Source organism: Dromiciops gliroides, chromosome 3 (genome assembly GCF_019393635.1).
Source record: "Dromiciops gliroides isolate mDroGli1 chromosome 3, mDroGli1.pri, whole genome shotgun sequence".
In the NCBI taxonomy this organism is placed as follows: Eukaryota; Metazoa; Chordata; class Mammalia; order Microbiotheria; family Microbiotheriidae; genus Dromiciops; species Dromiciops gliroides.
Window position 1 is genome coordinate 297,106,713 of NC_057863.1, and position 15,741 is coordinate 297,122,453.

Below are 15,741 nucleotides of genomic sequence, written 5' to 3' on the forward strand. Positions count from 1 at the left end.
GTATGCATACATTTATAGCCCTTTGGCCAAATTTCCAGAATGGTTGAACCAGTTCACAACTCCACCAATAGTACATTAGTGTACCTATTTTACCTTGAGGCATTATTTTAATATTGTTTTGGGGGGGTGGGATTTGAGAGAACTCAGGCAAATACTACCTTTTTACTCTACCATCTTACCTCAGAGACTTTCTAGTCCAAACTATACCTGAAAAAAAATTCTTTCCACAACATACTTGACAAGTGGTTATCCAGCCTTTGCTTGAAGACCTCTTGTCAGTAGGATTCTACTAATTTCTAAAATGCCTCATTCCACTTTTGGTTTGCTTTAATGATTGGGAAGTTTTTTCTTATACCAAGTTTTATTTGATCTCTTTGCAACTTCCATCCATTGCTCCTAGTTTTATTCCTTGGGGCCATGCAGAACAAGAACAATTTCTACTAGTTGGTAGACCGTCAAATACTGGAAGGCAGTTATCATGTCCTCCTGGAGTCCACTCTTCCTCATTTCTACCTCCTTCAACAAATCTTCCAATAGCCTTTCAACATTGTAGTTGTACTCCTCTGAACACTCTCCAAATACCTTCTCAACTGTGCTACCAAGAACTAAAAATAATTCTCTATCTGTGGAGTCCGAACAGGGAAGAGCCTTGCGGAACTATTATCTCCTTACTAGAGTTGAAGTCAAGAGAAAGCTAGGTTTCAATCTTGACTTTGAAATGTACCAGTTAGATGCATTTTTCACATATTTATTTTATTTTTAGTTTATAGAATAAAAATAAGCATTTCTATAACATTATTTTACTGTATTAGAAAAAATATAACAATTCATTTGAATAAATATTTAAGGGTTTTGTTTTTCTTTTTTCTTTTCCAAGGGAAGGGGTGAAGAGGGAAGAAGGGATTAGCCATAGAGTTTCCCTATCCACCCACCCCCGCCCCCCAAAAAGAAAAAAAGAATCATTGAATCATTTTTAAAATTCACAGAAGAGAACAGCAGAAAGGCAAAAAAAAAAAAAAAAGAAAGAAAGAAAGAAAGAAAGCAAAAACCAACCAAACAGCTTTGAAAGTTATATATTGAATGTCTTGCATAATTAAAAGGGAAAAAACTCAGCTAAAATCCCACCTTTGAGAGAAAGCCTTTCTCAATCCATCTTAATTGTAGTACCTTTCCTCTCTTGACTATTTCCTTTTTACTGTGCATATAGCTTGTTTTTACACAACTATTTGTATGTTTTCTTCCCCATTACATTGTGAACTCCTTGAAGGCAGGGACTCTTTTGCCCTTCTTTGTGTTATCTGCAGTACTTGGCATATAGTAGGTGCTTAATAAATACTTATTGATTGACTCTACATATTAAAGATTTGAAATTTCATGTATAATCCTCTTTAAGTTCAGAATAAAAAAGGAAAAAAAACTTTAAAAAAGAAATTTACTTCTGACTGTCCCCTCTCCCAATCTGCCCTCCCTTCTTTCACCCCTCCCTCCTTATCCCTTTTCCCTCCTACTTTCCTGCAGGGTTAGATCCCTTTTGAAGAGGGATAGGGTGAAAGAAGATAGATAACAGAATAAATATCATGGGGAAGGGAATAGGATGGAAGAAAACAGTTAACAATAGTAACTGTGAAAAAGAGAAAAGGAAAAAATGTACAAAAGATATTTATATAGCAACTCTTTGTGGTGGCTAAGAATTGGAAATTGAAGGAATGTCCATCAATTTGGGAATGACTGATCAAGCTGTGGTATATGATTATAATGGAATATTATTGCGCTATAAGAAATGACAATCAGGATGATTTCAGAAAAACCTGGAAAGACTCATATGAACTGATGTATAGTGAAGTGAGCAGAACCAGGAGAATATTGTTCACAGTGACAGCATTATTGTTCTATGAGCAATTGTGAATGACTTAACTACGATCAGCAATACAATGATCCAAGACAATCCCAAAGGACTAATGATGAAGCAGACTATCCACTTCCAGAGAAAGAACTGATATTGATTGAACACAGACTGAAGCATGCTATTTTGTGCTTTCTTTTTTCACTTGAGTCTTTTTATATAAAATAACTAATATGGTAATGTTTTACATAATTGCACATGTATAACCTATATCTGATTGCTTACCACCTGAGGGAGGAGGGAGGGGAGGGAGGGAGGGAATGAAAGAGGGATAGAATTTGGAACTCAAAACTTTAAATAAATAAAGGTTTAAAAAAAAAATTTGCTAGCTTTGTGATCACTGGCAAATCAACTTACCTCACTGAGCCTCAGTTTTCTCATCTATAAAGGAGGGTTAATATCTTACAGGCTCACAGAGTCATTTGATTATCAAATGTGATCATATATATAAAACACTTTGTATACCTTAAGGCACTATATGAATATCAGTTATGATAATAACGATTATGTTGAGAATGACAAAAAGATGATAAAGGGTCACTTCCCTCACTCCCATTTTCCCTCCTATTCATCACACTGCAGATCTAGGGTGTCCACCTGTGGGGAAGAAAGGAGGAAACCTGAGTATGGGTGACAGTTTACTTTCTAGCTTGTTTGAACCAAGAAGCAAAGAACTGCAGCTGAAAATACTAAGGATGAGGGAATTACAATTAGGTCTACAAGACTGAGGGCCTTTCTGCAAGAGCTATTTATGGTGCATCGGTATTCACAATGACTAATCACATCAACCCCTTTTTTTCTGGATCCAGCTACCAGGAGCTCCCTGGGTATTTACAAAGAGAACAGTACTGTTTACATTGGACTCCACCAATGGCATATGAAGGACAAATGGCAAAGAGCCCAGTACTGCATATTATGACTCAAAACATTCTCTACCTGAACTCAAAAGGGTGCCAGGAATACAGGTTTTTGGCTTTGTTTTGGCTGGAGATAGTGCCTGACTAGTCTTTTGTTTATAATCAAGTCTCAGGGGAGCAGGGGCATGGAACACCCCAAAGAGCACAGAATCTTAGATTTAGAGTTGGAAGGAATCTTAAATCATCAAGTCCAACCACCTCATTTTACATATGAGGAACCAGAGACTCAGATAAAGGAACTTACCCAAGCTCACACAGGCAGCATATAGCAGAGACAGAATTTGAACCCATGACTTCTGATTTCCAATTCAGCAGACTTTCCTCTATACCTTACTAAGCAAAAGATAGGAAAAAACAGTTTGCTCTTTCATTCTCCCCTTTGTGATTGGATTTTTCCTTTTTGAGATAGACGTGGGAAACTGCCCTCCCTTCAGCACTTAACACGGTGCCCATTATGTAACTAACTGACTGACACGTAGGCCACACATAAAATAAGCCAGTCTAGCCTCTGCTAAGACTAGGGGAAGCAGAACAATCCTAGAACATGGTAGATGCTTATTAAATACATGTTGACTGGACTGTACCCTACAATCTGTGACTAGCTAGGACCCTAGGTGGCTAGCAGGAAGGGGAGGCAGCTACCCAAGGTGCTAATAATTTCAAAGTGAATAATTTACATCCAGATAATCAGAAGATGATTGTAATTGTCTTTTTGCAGTTGCCTTTTCATTTTAAAATAAACTATATCCATTACAATTACTACAATATTGCTGGTTCTCAATAACTGAAAATAATTAGTTTGCTACAACAGTGGAATTTTAAAATGTGATGAAACTATTATAATCTGATTTGGGTTTGGAGGTCCTGGAGCTAATATATAATGTGAAATAGAAAAGGATTACTTTACAAATACCTACTAGAATGTTTTTTGTTTTTTGGGGTTTTTTTTGTGAGGCAATTGGGGTTAAGTGACTTGCCCAGGGTCACACAGCCAGTAAGTGTCAGGTGTCTGAGGCTGGATTTGAACTCAGGTCCTCCTGACTCCAGGGCTGGTGCTCTATCCACTGTGCCACCTAGCTGCCCCTCATTTTTAGTGGGGGGTAGCTAGGTGGCGCAGTGGATAGAGCACCGGCCCTAGAGTCAGGAGGACCTGAGTTCAAATCCAGCCTCAGACACCTGACACTTACTGGCTGTGTGACCCTGGGCAAGTCACTTAACCCCAATTGCCTCACAAAATAAATAAATAAATAAAATGAAATGAAATCTGGACCTGGAGTCAGGAAGAGCAGTGCCCCAATACTGCTTCTGACACTTACTGACTGTGTGACCCTGGGCAAGTCATTTACATTCTGCCTGCTTCAGTTTCCTTATCTGTAAAATGGGAATAATACCTACCTCTCAGGGTTGTTGTAAGAACAACATGAGATAATTATAAAGCACTTTTTAAACCTTAAATTGCTACATAAATGATAGCTAATAATAATAATACATTTATTGCTATCTTTTGTTTTTATATTACCCAAAGGCCCTCATGTATCCCCACACACACCTCCTATGATTCATCCCTTATAACAAAAAATTTTCTTAAGAGAAAGAAGGGAAAAGAAAATCAGGAAAAGTGACCAATATATAAAACATCTGTAGGTAGATTTTTGTTTGTTTGTTTTGGTTTTTTTGTTTTTTGCGGGGCAATTGGGGTTAAGTGACTTGCCTAGGGTTACACAGCTAGTAAGTGTTAAGTGTCTGAGGCTGGATTTGAACTCAGGTCCTCCTGAATCCAGGGCTGGTGCTCTATCCACTGAGCCACCTAGCTGCCCTTGTAGGTAGATATTTTTAAAATATTTATTACATATTTGCTCCCATGTACTGAATGATAAATAGTTATTTTTAAGTGTATCTCAGATCAGGTGAAAATATTCTGAAATTAACAAATAAATCCCTCTTCCTTCCACTGAGACTAGAAAAAAATCTAAGTTAAATATTTTTGAAGGATTCTAAAGGCCATCAGGAAGGTGAGACTTTTGAAAAAACAGGCTGATTCTCCTCATCCTAAGAATCCATGGCAAAGATAAATAGTCTGATGGTATTTTTCTATTTCAGACTAAGGTTTAAAAATAATCCCCTTAGCTGGCTGGTTTAAAACAAATCCTAATAATAATGTGGCCACATTAATATCTTGGATGCTTTCTTGTTTTCTCTCCCCCTCTTGAAATTTTTGTTGATAAGCAGGTACCTCTAGAGCCAAAGAGACACAAGAGTTCCTGTCCTATTCCTCCCCACCAAGGAGATTTTTAAAAAAGCTTTTCTCCCCTTTCTCACCAAGAAAAGGTAGTGGAGATCTGAGCTTCTGCTGGATTTCTGCCCAGAGAATTGGAATCTTGAAGTCATGCTCCCCTAAGAATACTAAGAATAGTTCAGCCCAAATTTGGGAACATATCATCTCATCTTGGAGGGAGGCCATCTGAGTGGCATGTGGACTAAAATAATTCGGATACCTTCATCTGATATAAACTGTCACCATCAATGCCTATTGTCTAGGGTTGTCATGGGCAATCGAAACAGCTGTCATAACTGTATAAAACCAATCTTATAAGTAAATAGCTTAGTATATCCCAATTAGCAGCCTGCAGTCTTCCCTCCCCTCCCCCCAGCTCCTTACATCAGCTTGACTTCTCAAGAGGCAATTAAAATATGTTTTATCCATATTCTTCAAAACTTCAAAGTATCCATGATTTTACCAGTGTGAGTACTTTCTCCACCCAAGCATATGAAAGTCATTTTCTACCCCGAAGATGGTTTAATGAATTCATGAGGACCCCAATTCTACCACACACCCCCCTCAATCCATTGCCTATCTGGCGATAAACCCCTTCAAGCTTAACCTGGTTGTTTGTCTTTGGATGGCCTGTACTCCATAATTTCCTGTTTTACAGGGTTTGCCCAATAATGCACCCCTCTGGGGAAAGCCTGTGAGAACCCAGGGTTAACTCCATACCACAGTGAAACAGCAGAATAGGAGCTGAATACAAATCTTTAGTATTTGCCAGGTATAAATCATTTCTCATCTTAGATGGGTGAGTAAATTGTCTTTGTGAAACTAATGATGAAACGCCCTCAGAAGTGAGAATCTACTGAGGATAAAGGTCTCAGAATAAATGTAAAGGTCATCTTGACCTAATTAGATTTCCAAAACCATTCCAACCTATTTCCAACTAGTGACTTAGGTTTTTGAAGATATAATTATTCATTTGTATAATTAGCACTTGGACCTTTTGAATAGGGAAGATAAAAAAATAAATAATATGTTAGAATATCAAGATACTTCAATAATGAAAGGAAGACCTTTGTGCCTTTTCTGTAGGACCTATGGGAGGGGGGAAAACACAAACAAGAATTGCATAGGGTGGGAAGGCATGGTTGTGGTTAGAGCTAATGGAAAGAATACCTACACCAATGACATCATAATTCCATCAAGGTATTAAGTATATAAAATCATAGAATTGATCAGGAAATCTTAGTGGCATTCTAAGTTCAATTCCATCATTAAACAAATCAGGAAACTGAGGTCCAGAGAAATGAAGAAACACCCATGGTCACATAGTAGTTAGTAGCTGAGCCAGAATTTGAACCTAAACCCCAGCGCATATTTCTCTGAATTATAGAAGAGAAAACCAAGGTTCAGAAAAGTTGTTCCCTACATGCACATGTGAGTAAGAGTTGGAGCTGGAATTTGAACCAAAAATCATCTCCTTATAAATGTATTGTTTTTTCCAAGACATTTCAAGATACAGTTAGCTTTTTAAAGTGCAAAGCAAGGGCTAAAAACTAAACATAATAAGATACAAAGCTATAAAGAAAAAATATATAGTCAACTTTTTAAAAAAAAATAAAAGTATTTTGGACATCTAGGTGGCACAGTGGATAGAGCACCGGCCCTGGAGTCAGGAGTACCTGAGTTCAAATCCGACCTCAGACACTTAACACTTACTAGCTATGTGACCCTGGGAAAGTCACTTAACCCCAATTGCCTCACTAAAAAAAAAGTATTTTATTATTTTCCAGTTACATGTTATAGTCAACTTTTGATTACCTGTGCTAATGGAAGGGAATCTTGCATAAATAATACTTAACATTAGATAATTGAAAAATAATTCTGTCCCTGTCTCTTACCTGCAAACTAATTACACACATGCATATACAATTTCCCTTTTCTGTGTTCTTCTTAGGCTAGTATTAAAATTTATTTGCATTGCAAATCTATTTTCTGGCATTGACCTCTCTTCTAAACTGTAGACTGACATCCCTATGTGCCCTGTGTTCTAGCTAAACTGACCCCTTTTCTAGGAGATGCTCTAATTTTAGGTAACAGTTTTTACATAAATTTAGGTATTTGTTGTTTCTCAAAAAGAGCAGCAGCAACAATAACAAACACAAAAATTGTGGTTCATAGCTAGGAAAGGTATTGTCATATTATAAAAATTAAAATACAATAAGAAACCAGTTTACAAGACATATAGAAGACCCTTTTGGAGCCCACTAATGAGAGACATTGTGATTCTGGGCCAAGAGATTTCAGCTCCTTGAACAAATCACTGAACATCTTAGATACTTCCTTTCCCCATATACAAAATCGGCATAATAGCACTGGTATTATCTACATCTAGGGATTGTATCAGATATTCCCTATAAAACTGAGGTGTGCTGATAAATGTTTAAAAACTGGTCTTTTTTGTGGAAGGAAATGAACATAGGGACATACTTTCAAGTTTAATCTTCCTTAACATTTACTCCATAACTTAAGTTTAGAAAATCAACAAAATGGGGGCAGCTAGGTGGTGCAGTGGACAAAGCACCAGCCCTGGATTCAGGAGTACCCGAGTTCAAATCCAGCCTCGGACACTTGACACTTACTAGCTGTGTGACCCTGGGCAAGTCACTTAACCCCCATTGCCCTGTGGAAGAAAGAAAGAAAGGAAGGAAGGAAGGAAGGAAGGAAGGAAGGAAGGAAGGAAGGAAGGAAGGAAGGAAGAAAGGAAGGAAAAAAGAAAATCAACAAAACAATAAACCAGGTCCTGATGTGGAGTATTTGCATCTTCCCTATGTGTAAGTGCTCATACTGAAAGTTTAATAGTCCTATGAGCCCTTTGGAGCTGGTTCCAATACACCACTGAGAGACCTGAAAGTACTATTTTACCGTAGCAGCTGCATTGTGAGAACTTCTTTGGAAATGATGGTCAAGCAGAGGCTTATCATTACTCACCATTTGGTGATGGTTTTGACCTTGGAATCCTGGGACAAGGTTTTGAAGGTTTTCTGGACTGTTTTCTTTAAAGGTAGAAGTAGAAGAGCAGCCATTCTTTCCAATCCCAGCCCCTAGGCAGGAAGGTGCACATAGTGGAGAAGGGTACTTCATATATGGATGCCAACTCCTCTTCTCCTTCCCTTTCTTCTGTGCAGAAGAGCGATCAATGGGAAGTGAGCCCCGAGGAGCAAATATTGTTCTTTCTTCCCTGGGCTGAGAGCTGATGAGCATACATTGGTGAAACTATAGAACAACCAGAGGGAATGGAACATTTTCCCTCACACCTGTTAAAAAAGGACTGACTCAAAGCTCTTGTTCCCATTAATCTGGTGGACAATCTCCACTCCACTTGGGAAAGGGAAGGGTTCAGGTTTAAAGCTCAGCCTCTCTACCACCATCCCAACTGCCTCACCTCCTGAGATGATACGATACTGTCAGATCAATTCAATGAGCCTGGAGCTCCCTCATTCTCCCACCCTGCTTTCAAACTCCCCTTCATGGGTTGTCTTCTCTTATTAGAATGTCAAGGCAGCTAGGAGGCATAGTAGATAGAGTGCTGGGTGGGGAGTCAGGAAGACTCTTCTTACTGAGTTCAAATCTGGCCTCGGGCACTTACTAGTTATATCACCTGGGCAAGTCATTTAACCCTTTTGCCTCATCTGTAAAAATGAGCTGGAGAAGGAAATGGCAAACCACTTCAGTATCTTTGCTAAGAGAACCCCAAATGGAGTCACAAAGAGTCATATACAACTGAAAATGACTAAACAACAACAAAATTAGAATGCCAGTTCTTTGGGAATAGAGACTGTCATGATCTCTTATTTTTGTATCCCCAGACTTAGCACATGCTTAGTACATAGTAAATGCTTTGTCTGTCTGTCTGTCTATCTATCTATCATCTACTGGGGGAGAAGGTGATTCATCTTCTGCAATCAACAGTACAATCTGCAGACTTCTTCCTATCCAAATAAACTGTTCCTTCCCCTCCCATTGCTCATTATCATTTCATTGCTATTGTTTTAATCCTTCCTTTATATAAAAGAAAAGCTGACAGATGCTGATCCTTGCATGTGATTAATCTGGGCATAGAAAGAGATTTTATAAAAGGTTTAGATTTCTGGAGAGGGAGAAACATTTCAGCGTGGCTAAGACACAGGGAAGGATGAACAGAGAATGACTTCATTCAGAAGTCACAAACAGTGAAGACACTTTGAAAATAATACCCTTAACCAAGATTTCATAAATAGGAGAGTATTTAAATGGAGAGACAGATCAATAATATAAAATGTAAATTGACCCCTAGACCTAGTAGAGATAATCCCTCAAGACAAAGGTGAGCCACACTTGGGAACAAAAGATCTGTGCTACTTACTATAGGGACTTACCACTCAAACCCATGTCACTAGTAGAAAATTCCAAATACTATCCCCCCAAAGACCTCCCTCATTTTGATATAAGGAAGCACCCTCCTTTCTATGTTTGTTAATCAATCCCATCTAAGCACTACTCCAGAGAAGTAACCTCTGTATAAACACTATGAATGAAAGACATCCCCATCTTACATGCAGTGATTTTATTAAAATAGATAGATTTTGGGACAGCTAGATGGCGCAGTGGATAAAGCACTGGCCCTGGATTCAGGAGTACCTGAGTTCAAATCCGACCTCAAACACTTAACACTTACTGGCTGTGTGACCCTGGGCAAGTCACTTAACCCCAATTGCCTCACCAAAAAAAAAAAAATTAAAAAATAGATAGATTTTAATCTATCTGCTAGATAGATTCTTCCAGCTTTGGGTCATCTATTCTCAAGGCAGAGTTTTAGAAAAATTCCCCTTTTTTGTTTTTAAAGACATTGTAACTATTATTAGTTTACTGTGGTATTCTATTCCTGACTCTTCAGGTGATATTCGGCTAAGAAGCTAGAGGAGAAAGCATTTGAACACAAGCATTGTCCTTCTTCGGATCTCCACCCAACACCTGGAGCCACAGCTATTTCTGTTCCAAAGGACAGTGTTGTCACCTTTTGGTGGTTTGCAGTAGTGATCATGGTATCAGCAAATAACAAAAACAAGCTTAGCAAAACCATAACTCAGGCTATCCAAAAGCTGCTAAAAGACCCAAACTACCAGCCACATGCAATGTCATCCAGCCAGTCAGCATATGAAATTAGACTCACCTTTCCTATAATCTTGACACAGGTTTTATACCATGTGGTAATTATTTCCAAATCACAAGTGCAAACACTCACTCTGATTGGAAAATTAGCAGATTACTCAGGTAATTTGCCCCTAATGAGGATCTTGTTGAACTGAATTTAACAATTAACTCCCACAGTCTTTATGGCCTATGCCTTTGCAGGTGTAGGGGTGGCACCAGGCCAGACTAGGCCAGTTCAGTCTGACCTTGTGATATGGGATATGTGAAGGATGGAAAAAGGTATATGTCAGGACTATAGGAAAGGTTTAGAAATCAGTCTTTTAAGTGAGGCTTAATGAACATAAGAGGGTCTGCAAAGCCCTTGTCCCTTAGCCTTATTAAGGTAACCAATCTATTCCTGGTCCTATTTGCTACAAAAGGGATTAAAGAATACTTACACATGCATTGGTCATGTTTTCACTGGTTAAACAAAATGGATAACAAAGACAACAAAGGTAAAGCCAGTTAAAATTTCCTTTTGGTTCTTTTAGACTAGGACAGATGGTTATTTTATTTAGGGTGCTAAAAGCATTAGTCATTACCAGGCCCAACTTTTATTTTGATCCATGCTATAATTTCCATATCTGGGATTTGTAACTGAATTTAGGGCTTTTGCTACTATACTATCCCTTCCCCACAAGGGAATGTAAGCTCTGTAATGGTAGGTACTGTTTCACTTTTCTTTTTTCTATCCCCAGTGCCTAAAACCAATTAGTAGGCACTTAATAATTAATACTTGTTGATTGAGTGATTAACTGACTGAGAAGCCTACTATGTATAAGGAATGATTCTAGGAACCAAAAATATTAAGTGAAAAAATAGCAATTCTGCCTCAGGGTATGAAATTATTTTCTACTTCATTAGTAAACTGAGTTAGAAGGAAGTCCACATATATGAATGTAATGGAATATTATTGTACAGAAATGATGAGCAGGCAGATTTCAGAAAAACCTGGAAAGACTTAAGTGGAAAGCTGATGAGTGAAGTGAGTAGAGCCAGGAGAACATTGTACACAGTAATAGCAACATTGTGTGATGATCAGCTGTGATAGACTTTGCTTTTCTCAGCAATACAATGATCCAAGACATTTCCAAAGACTCATGATGGAAAATGCTTTCCACATCCAGAAAAAAAATCTGGAATTGGAATGCAGATTAAACCATACTATTTTTACTTTTTCTTTCTTGAGGTTTTTCCCTTTTGTTTTGAGTCTTCTTTCACTATATGACTAATTTGGAAATATGTTTAATGTGATTGTGCATATATAACCTATATCAGTTTGCTTGCTGTCTTGGGGAGGGGGGAGGCAAGGGAAGGAGGGAGAAAAATTTGGAATTCAAGATCTTACAAAAATGAATGTTGAAAACTATCCTTACATGTAACTGGGAAAAATAAAATACTATTAAGGAAAAAAAGAGAAGGAAGTCCACAGAGATCTGAGGATTGTTGCCTTGTCAAGTATGGATGGCAAAAGGAATATTCCAATGATCTACAGAACTTTGGTTATTGCAACATGAGTGTCTCAGGAACAAAAATATAATATATAGTGCAAGCTGAAGTTCCACTTGCAGAATGAAACAGAACTTCTTGCTTGAGATTGCAAGAATGAACACAGAATCTGTGGGGAAGGGTTGAATGAGATGGTGACAGTATGAATGGCAGAGTTTGGAGGTTTTTGCTTTAGGTTTTGAAAGAGAGAACAAGATTATCTGGAGGATTAGAAAACAAGTGATCCAGACAGGCAATGTATGAACATTTTGAGTTGTGATTAAAAATAGAGCCTTAAGGGAACTATCCAAAGAGACAAGCCAGTTGTCCCTGGTCAAATTTCTGACTAAGAGAAAGCTGAGATGCTTTTATCTGGGAGACTAAGAAAAATGGGGAAGAACATGAAATTTTGGAGTTAGCTAGGTGGCTCAGTGGATAGAGTCCTAGGTCTGGAGTTAGGATAGACTGGAGTTCAAAAATGGCTTCATGATTAGAAGAGGGCAGTGTAAGAATATGCCTCAGTCAAAAGAAATAAATTAAAGGGCTAGGGGAGTACTACTGAATAGTAATAGCATATAATTCCATTTGAAAATCTGTGAACTGATTAAGGAAAGCAATTGGAGATCATTTAGTTAAGCAATCTTGAAAGAAGATAGGTGAGGTTTGTAGAATGTAATGATTCCCTCATCCCTTTATTAATGTTTGCTTAGTCTTCTTGTCATCCCAATTATGAGAAATAGTAAATTTCTCTCTTTTCCCCCCATTTCTTCCCTAGTGTATTCCTTTTTTCCTGCTTTTTACTTTCCTTTCTTAAGGCCATCAGAACAGAACAAGACCACACTGAGGCCCTATGTCTTTCACTCCATTTGTGATTTATGAAGACATTAGGATTCTAAAGGGACATTCACTTATCTCTTCTCCCCTAATTATAATAGAAACATGATTATTTCTTCTGTTTCAATTGCTCAAATGTATTTTCCTTTCTAGGTTTATATTGACGCAGAAATCTACATTTGCATTCCAAAGTGTCTACTCAACTTTCATAATATTTTAAGGTCCTCTGTTCTATTAAAGATCCATGTTTTTACCTGTCTTTTTCATACTTGGCCTTTCAGCCTAAGTTGTGAACCTTAATCTTCCTTTTACAATATTGTTTTAAGACTAAGTTGTGAACCTTAATCTTCCTTTTACAATATTGTTTTAAGACTTTCTCTTCCTTGAAGTAGCAGCCACTAAACCTATGTTATCCTGACAGTAGTTCCTTAGTATTTGAATTCCCCCTTCTAGCTGCTTTTTTTTTCTTTTGAATATTTTTAAATTGGAAGCTATAGATTTTGACTATGAAATTACCTGTACTTTTTGATTTGGGGTATCTTTCAGGAAATGACCAGTAAATTCTATTTTCACTTTGCCTTATTGTTCTGATGAATCAGGGCAGTTTTCATTTATGTGGGACCTAGATTGTTTTTTTGGTCATGATTTTCAGGAATTATGATGATTCTTAAATTATCTCTCAATGACCTATTTTCCTTTTTGCACCTGTTTTGAAATATGTCGAAAACAGAACTCATAGTCTTTCCACAAGAAGTGTATCATCTTCTACACTTCTGTATTAGTGTCAAGGGCACTAGACTCCTTTCATTCATTCAGGATTGAAACCTCAAGTGTCACGCTCAACTCCTCATTCTTACTTGGTCCAGATATTATCCAGACATGGTGGGTAGATGGTTCTTCTATGATTCTCTCTCCCCTCATATAGTTGCAATGCTGCTTCGGGTCCTCATCACCTCTTTCCTGGACTAATGTAATAGCTTTCTACTTGGCTTTCATGCCCCAAGTCTCTCTCCACTCAAGCCACCCTCCACTCAGCTGCCAAATGAAGTATAGGTCTGTTCATGTTATTCCTCTTCTCAATGAGCTTCAGTGGCTCCCTATTACCTAATATAATAATCAAATATAAAATTCTTTGTCTGGCAATTAAAGTTCTTTCTACTTTCTACTAAAGTACTTCCTACATTTTCATCCTTATGCTTTACTCTTCTCCATCCACTGTACATTCCAGAAACATTAACCTATTTATAGTTCTTCAAACATGAAACTGTATTTCCAGGGCTTTGAGCCAGCTATCCTCCACACTTGTAATTCTCTACCCTCTCACCTCTGTCCCAAGCTTTCCCTGATTTTCTTCAAAACTCAAGTCAAGTTCCACCTACTCTAGGCAAGCCTTCCTGGTCCCTTAGCTGTTAATGCCTTCCCTTCTCAAAGTACCTTCCATATAATCTCTATACATCTCCTGTTTAATTGGTTGTCGCCATATTTTCTCCCCATTAGAATACAATTTCTTTGAAAGCTGGAATTGCCTCCACTGCTATTGTCTTTGTATCTATAGCTCTTAGAATAATACCTGGTATATAATAAGCACAAGAATGCTTGTTATTTCTATGACTCTTCCAGGTCAGCCACTTTCAATTGTAGATAACATTTTTTTTCTAACCTATTGATTTTCTTCTAAAATTTCTTATCTGCTAGAGTTTTGTTTGTCCCATCCTAATTTTCAGATTGTCCCATACCTACATAAGGTTTTTCACCTTTGGCTCTAAAACATTTATTGCTCTTCCAATCTTTTTCCTCTGGAGTTCTTTTTTCACTTTTTAAACTCTTACTCCATTTCTTCTAGATACTTTTATAGTCCTTGTGGCCAAGTAATTTTATTTTTCTGAGACTGGTTTTAGTTGTCAAAGAGTTACTTTCTTCTGAGTTTACCTCATGCCTCTCAACTCGTAGTATTTCTTCATTATATTGTGTGTCCTTTTCCTGTTTACTCATGTTTCTAGCCTCAATTCCTGGTTTGGACTTTGTACCTGGACCAAGGTCTTCTTCCTTTTTCACTCTTGAATGATATGGTTTAGTCTTGTTTGGTCTTGACCTTAACTTCCTGGACTCTTGCCTCTGACTTCCACATTCCTTGGTTTATCTGCACTCAGAGCATTGGTAAAGTTCCCCCTGCCCCTCCATTATCCTGGATCATAGTTCTGTTGCATTCAATTCTCACTGGTCCTGGGTCAAAGTGCTTTGGTCTTAAGGCCCCATTGGGGTATCCTTGCCACAGTGTTGCAGACTTCAGGTGCTGCCTGGATAGTCTCTGATTAAAGCCTGCTTCTGGTATGTTTACCAGTGATCCTGCTGGCTTCTCTGTGGGAAGTCTTCTCCCAACACTGTCAGTCTTTTGACTGTCTTGTCCTAAGCTAGATGAAAGTGCTTTCTGTTGTTTCTCTTTGGTTTCTTAATCATTAATTGATCTGCTGCCCTTTTAAGATTTTTGAAGTATGTATTGGAGAGCTGGTTTCTTCTATGACCTTTCACTGTTGTAACCAAAATTCCAGGGGAACCATTTTAATAAGGCTGACTAATGCTGCTAAATATATAACACTATCTAATACCAAATTACAGTCAACCCACATTGCTAGGACAAGATAATAGTACAAACTATAATTTTAGTTTTGTCATGTCTAGAAGCTGAATATTCCCCCAGCCTTTTTTTTCTGAAAATATCTTTCATTATCCATTAAGCTTTTAGCAACCAGGATTCACTTAGCCACTATTTTGTGTTATCCCTATTTGGATAGAGATTTATTATTTTACAGGCCAAAAAGTATAAAATATGTCCTTTCCTCATGTTGATAAGACAGACATTGCGTCTAAACTAGATATATACATGTCATAATTTCATGCAACCCAGGAGTGAGCAGAATGTGATCAAAACAAAATGCAGAGACATCAATTGAATTTACCTCTCAAAAGCTAGTTGTATCCTGCAAAACAGAAAGTTCTATAAGGGTATGTATGCATGTCTTATTCATCCCCTAACTATGCCTAGCACCTAGAAAGTGCTGATTAAATTTTAAAAAACAACTGTTAATCAAGTACCTATT